Below are 6705 nucleotides of genomic sequence, written 5' to 3' on the forward strand. Positions count from 1 at the left end.
GTCAAAGGGGGAGGAAGGAAATCCCACCTTTCCTTCCCCACCGATCGGTATCTCCCTTTTTAGGGACCCTAATCTTATCTCTACTTCTAATGGACGAGTTGGTTGAATAGTCCCACCATTTTTGACTGTTTTTTTCGTCCTTTTTTTCAACCGGTTTTTTTCGTCCCCTATCCCATCCATGCACGCTCCCCCCTCCCAAAAAAACCACCCCATAGAAAGACCTCTCCTATCGATCCCCTGCATCCCTCGAGGAGACGCCGCCGTCGTCGTACGCACCTCGATCCCCTCGAACGCCCGCGCACAGCCGCCCTCTCCCGTCTCCCCCACCCATACCCGCTTTCTTCCTCGCCGGCGCCGCCCTCTTCCCCGCCCTCGAGCGGGGATGCCCCGGATCGAGTCGCGCAAGTCAGCGGGGCGGCGTCCAGATCCGCCACGGCCACATCTCGTCCAGATGGATGGCGCCGGGAGAGGTAGATTGAGGGGGCGGGTACCGTGTGGGTCTTGGACGCCGCTCCCGCCCGATCCGGTGAGGAGGCCACCGCCACCATGACTCTGGATACAGGTCGGCCCATCGCCACTGGCATGCCTTACCGCAAGGTCGACTCGGGCACCTCCTATCAATGGTTGCCGCGCAGATGATAGTATGATACCGAGGGGCAGCCAGAGTGCCAGACGCCGGCGTGGCGGGTAGACGATGATGCACCTTGCGACGCTGACAGTATCTCCTGCTCCAGCGAAGCACAACGTCTCTTGTAGAAGATATCCTCCGCCTGCAGCGGGATGTGTTCGTTTCCAGGGTGAGATTCTTGTGTCTTTCCTCTTCTTCTCTGGTGACTATGGTTTGCAGATTTGGGATTAGGTAGTAAGCGGCAGCAGGCCTTGGCAGGGGTGGCATTGCAAGAACCTCACACATGGTGAAGAAGATGCAGTTGAAAAGCGACCGGCTCACTCCATTATTCGTTTGGACATCGACAATTATTCGTTTGGATGCATTATTATCAGGTTGTTTCTTCTTAGTTTACTGACAGCAAGAATTGATAGCCTTTTCCTTTTGTACGTTGTGTTTCTTAATCACCTAGCTTACCTGGATTCAAGAGTATGACTATTGGTTGTTTTTTTGAGAGGATGACTGTTGGTTGTTGAGAGGATGACTGTTTGCCTCCAAGGAAGCTGCAGGGCTGATCCAAGTAAGCAAGTTTTTTCTTATCTGATCCTAAAACAAATGACTTGACAGAATAAAGTATAAGCAATGGACTGCACTAATATATACAAGTGCATCAATTGTTCTGCTAGCTTTTACATAATGAGCTATTCTTAGAAACTATTCCTGTAAGCATACGCTTTTGTACAGTTTTTTTTGTTAATTCCTATGTATTAGCTTTGACTTTCTTCAGTTCCGACGTTAAGTACCTCGATCCTTTTCAGTATGCTGAAGGTTGAAAATGAGGCTGTCACTATGAAGAATATTTGCCGTTAAGTTTAAATTCCTTGTTAAAGGTTCAGTAAGATACTTGAATATTGTCGATGTCAAACTGCATGTATACATGACGATAGATTAAAGAATTATGTGCTGATATCTTCCAATGTTGGTTGAACTACATATGCTTTGCTTACAGGTTTTCTAGATAAAAATAAGGGATGATAGGTTTTTGACAAACTTGATTCTAAAGTGAATGCTCACCTAAAGGCTTAATATATAGATACAGTGCTTCCATCACTTGGGTAAGTTGAATGCAAATTTGCACACTTTTCTCTACTATTATGAAATATGTTCGGAGCAAAAAAAATCTCATGAGTACGACAGTTCTCACGATTTTATTGTATGCGTGACATAGATTAGATGAGAATAAAATTTAATCACAGGTATGTTGCCTCCATGGTAAACACTGAAGAAATGGGGGTTGTATATTTTCAGATCAAATAATAGCTTTATTGTTTCTCTATTCTTTCTTTTTTCTCACACAGCATAAAAACTGAATGTATTCATTACTACTACTGAATTGCAAAAAAAAATATAAACTTGGTTCAAATCTTCCTGGTTAGATTTTGCAAAGGACTTGGATGGAGTTTGGTGTGTTAATCAAACAGGGTTCAATATAGAAATTGACATTGGAGAGACTTGTATGTACTGCTAAGACACGGTTCAGCTTGCAGAGGCTGACACGTGCATTGATCTTCAGACAGGAAGAAAAATTAAAGTAAGACATATTCATATATCAAGGATTAGATTTTGTAGAGGATATGAATTGGGCTAGGTCACAATAGATGGTGTTCTTCAGTTATAGAGAAAGGATTGTCGATGTAGGTTCTGTTTGGACATATAGTAGAAATAAAGTTGTATCCTTTTACATGATTAGCTTAGGTACGCACGCAGCAGAGGAAAAATTTCACAAGCTTTAGATGGAGTCTGGTGTGTTAGTCGAATTTGATTCAGAATAGAAACTGATATTGGAAACTTGTATGTACTGACATGACACGGTTCAGATTGCATTGGCTGACGTATGTAGTGATCTTCATATAAAATGGAAAATCAAATCAATCATATGTACCTCCGGGTCTTCTGTCTGATACATGGTCTTCTCATCTTCTTTTGTTTCTGATTAGCATGATTATCTTTTAGTCTGTTAGAATTGTATTGGAAGAAAAGATCGAGGATAACCACCAGGTATAGCATTTGGTTGGATTGATGTTTCGTCCGCACTGCCACTTCATTATTTCCTGTACAGTCCACCTTCACACTCTTGTAAGCTCATGCAAAGATTTCTGACTAAGTTCTCATGATTTATCAATATAAAAAATATTAAATTTTGCAATGTAAATAACTGTGTTTCTTTTGTATGGGTCAGCAGGGATAGGAAACTGAAAGTCACCAGTGGTGAACAACAAGTGCAGATTTCAAGTCCTGTAAGCAAATTGATCATTTCGGTAATTCATTCTTATGTCAGAATTTGATTGCAATTGGGGTTGGAAGGAAGCAACAAAATTCCTATCCTGTAATATGCATTTTTGGTATGTGCCTTGACAGTTGTTCAGGTCGATACAGAATTCCATTCATCTGTTTTTTAAGGCACTTAATTTAACATTGTTTTTATTTTTGTCTAAGAGATGGATTGCTGTTAAGATTTGAGACATATATACAGGGGCCTACAAGATCCAATTCATGTTAGTTACCTACCCAGTGCTTACCTATAAATCTGGACCTTAGTGCATCTTTCATAAAATGTTATTTTTGTAATTTATAAAAGTGAACAAATTCCTTAAAGTAGTTCTTACATGTGCTATAGACAATTCATCATTTATTAAAGGTGAAAGGAACATAGCTGGGAAATTTATTTGTGAATTTGTTGTCGAGATAGGTAGGTAATGAAACTGTAGCTGTACATGAGAGCAGTTGTTCTATAAGATATTGAAAGCTTTACTTTGGGTGCTTAAGTGCAACAATTACTTCTCCTTGAAGGATCCTGTTTCTGTCTTGGATGGGTGTCTACACATATGCTTGCAGTATATACAATCTATTATTCATTTTTTAGTTTTTAATGGTCAAAAATCATGTTATTCATGTTTGCTCTTTATTAAAATTCTCCCGGGATTTAATTCAGAAAGAATGATGCTCCCGACGATTTAGGTCGTGCTTAGATAGGAGCAACAAGCAATGGCAACAAACTTCACGTAAATGGCCAGTTAGATAAATGCTCATGTACTCACACATCCCTTACGCCATTTAGATTCGTACACACTTTGTATCAGCATCACCTGGAAACACGTTTATGCTGTCACACATCTCTTGGCATCTAGCTTTCATTTCTTTTTCGAATTTTGCTCAGATTGGAGATGGGAGAGAGAGCAAGGCTCGGTACTTCTTTGCTAACTGTTGATGTTACCCTTCGAAGAAGGGAGAGACACAATAAACGCTTCAGAGTGTTCTAATGTGCTCATTATGTGATTTTATTTGATTATCTAATTTATTCTCTAGACTTTAGCCGGAGTCGAATCCGCCAGCATGGGGATGAGGTTGGAAGACCCAACAGCGTCGGTGAAAAAACATGCTTTTAATGCTTCAAGGTGGTTTTACAATCACCATGCTTTTAATGCCAGCTTCTTTCAGAGTGGGCTAATTCAATGGGCTTACTCAATGTCAGATAGGTTCATATATTAGGTATTATCAACAAGAGTTGGCTGCGGATGCTATATGTATGTTATGGATCAGCCAGGACCTTAAGATCATGCTCTTAAATGCATGCACAGAACTTAGCTCCAGATTTAACAAGAGTGCATTTTACAATGAGTTTTATTGCCGACGTTGATCATAATCAGTAAGTGTACAGAGCAATATAAGGATTTTCTAATGTTTAATATATGCTTATTTGTAGCATACTATTGCAGACTTGGAGTGAAGTACTGCCATGATAAGTACTCCCTCTGTTCCTAAATACTCCCTCCGTCCCAAAAATTTTGGCTTAGATTTGTCTAAATACGTATGTATCAAGTCATGTTTTAGTATTAGATACATCCGTATCTAGACTAATCTAAGACAAGAATTTTGGGACGGAGGGAGTATAAGTCTTTTTAGAGATTCCACTACAAACTACATACGGATGTATATAGACATATTTTAGAGTGTAGATTCACTCATTTTACTTCGTATGTAGTCCATAGTGGAATCTCTAAGAAGGCATATATTTAGGAACAGAGGGTGTACCAGTTGTACCTTTTCGGAAAAGCTTTTCTTAAGATGTAAAATACAAAAAAGCACATCGTGCTAATTTATTGGTATTTTCTTAGAGCAACCAATTTATTGGTATTTTGTGACTTTCTTTCCTGGATAGTAATCAGTTATACTATTTCATACCTGTTAGAAGGTATATATGAGACAGAGTAGAATCAAATATATATGGGATAGACACTAGAAAACTGCAAGGCGTCGTATGTTGTTTGTTCGAAAAATCCTTGGAATGCCTTGACTTTGGCCTCACACACGCCGAGATGTGAACCTGATGCCTGATTATTATCGTTCCTTCATTGTATGAGAGATGTTCCTGCACATGCTCTTTTCTCTAAGAAGGCATATTTCCTTGCTTGACGAAGGTTGCATCTCTACATGGAAGGTTTGTATGCATATCTTGTCACGTATATTTTTTCATGAAAACATGAGGTGGGCAGTAGGCATCAATCTGTTGTAGGTTCAGAGTTGACAGTGTCGACAACTTTGTATGGTTAAAGAATATTCCAAGTATTTCCACTATTGCAAGATAACAACTTTGATCACTTATGATAAGATGTTTTGGTGTTAAGTTTCTATTTTTTTATGGACCAAGAAGATGAATTATTTCGGCAACATCAATTGCATTTGTACTATCAACAAAAGACTTGTTGCTTGGACAGTTTTACATTTAGAGGTACACTATTATCTCTGCAGTTTATTGTTACTTCTAAAGCTCAATAACATCCATGCGTAGATGCAATGCCAGTCGATTTATGGTTGTCAATGTTAATATTTCTCAATTCATTTTGCAGCAACGGACCCGCTGTGGTAGTAGTAGTGAGGTGGATATATCTGCAAGGACATGAGACATGTAGAACCATTGAAATATTTATATCCACTACATAAAAGGATGTACACATAAGCTCGGTATGTGCTCGGAGAAGGTGCGGTGTTGCGATGAACAAAATGTTGTGTCGTGGTGGTGGTCGCCCTCGGCTACGATGAAGTGTACTCCTTGGAGGAGCGGCCGGTGACGCCGTGGAAGGGAGAGGAGTGGCCGATGACGCCGTGGAGAGGAGGGAACACGGAGGTGTGAGAGCAAGGTGCGTGCTAAATGATGTGGCATCGAAGGAGGCAACAATGAGAAGCCGTGGTGGGCAGAGCAGCCGCGGAATGAGTTGTGGGTGTGAGCATTGTGTTGTGCGATGAGAGTGATAAATAGATTTTTGTAAGAACAAAAGAAAAGGAGTGGTCGTTTGCCTTCTTAGGGAAAGCAATTGTTTGCTACGAGATAAATGTCACATACTTTTCTATATAGTGAAAATATCACAAATCCTAACAAGTCATTTCTGATGAATAATTAGCAACAAGTGATTTATATGTGAGCCTATAAGATATTAAAATTGGGATGTCACTCACTATTAAGAAACACGATGCCACGATCCTGCTTGCAGCAAGGAGCTAACCAATGAATATATATTAAGCTTATTTTTATTTATTTATTATTTTAATATATGTTTATATGTTCACCTTTTTAGATCAGAGATAAAAATCGATGGCTTCCGGTGATGCTTTGGAAAATGTCGATTGACAAAGTCACTCATGTAACTATACCTGACTAAAACTTGAATTTACAGAATTAGAAGAGATCATACTAATAATAGTTCTTCTTTGTAGAGATATTGTACATGATAATACGACAGGTGTATTTTTATACATGTTTGCTTTTGCATATTATGAGAAAGATGGATATGGATTATGTCAGCGTTGAAAAGGAATTTCTCGACAAGGGTCCCAAGGAAATGTTGTTGGACTCGGCCATAAATTCACCCGAGTAAGTATATATGTGCCATCGGTAAAAAAAGGTCTCGTAGCAACGCACGGGCATTCTACTGGGGATCATAGAATAGTTATTAGGACTCGGGAAGCGTCTGAAACTTGCAGAGCGGAGTCCGGAGTTTAACAAAGATCACAGGTGGCCCGATCTCAATGTTACAAAATGG

The 6705-nt window shown here is 39.8% G+C and overlaps 1 long non-coding RNA gene across 2 annotated transcripts; it reads left to right on the top strand.

Moving 5' to 3' along the window:
- Nucleotides 1-215: 215 nt before the first annotated feature.
- On the top strand, nt 216-6116 carry LOC123093440 (uncharacterized). Of its 2 annotated transcripts, none has more exons than XR_006445332.1 (2): nt 216-797; nt 877-6116. It is a non-coding gene; the product is annotated as an uncharacterized lncRNA (long non-coding RNA). The 2 variants fall into 2 exon arrangements; XR_006445333.1 differs by having other exon boundaries at nt 887-6116.
- The last annotated feature ends 589 nt before the right edge of the window (nt 6117-6705 follow it).

This window comes from Triticum aestivum, chromosome 4B (genome assembly GCF_018294505.1).
Source record: "Triticum aestivum cultivar Chinese Spring chromosome 4B, IWGSC CS RefSeq v2.1, whole genome shotgun sequence".
In the NCBI taxonomy this organism is placed as follows: domain Eukaryota; kingdom Viridiplantae; phylum Streptophyta; class Magnoliopsida; order Poales; family Poaceae; genus Triticum; species Triticum aestivum.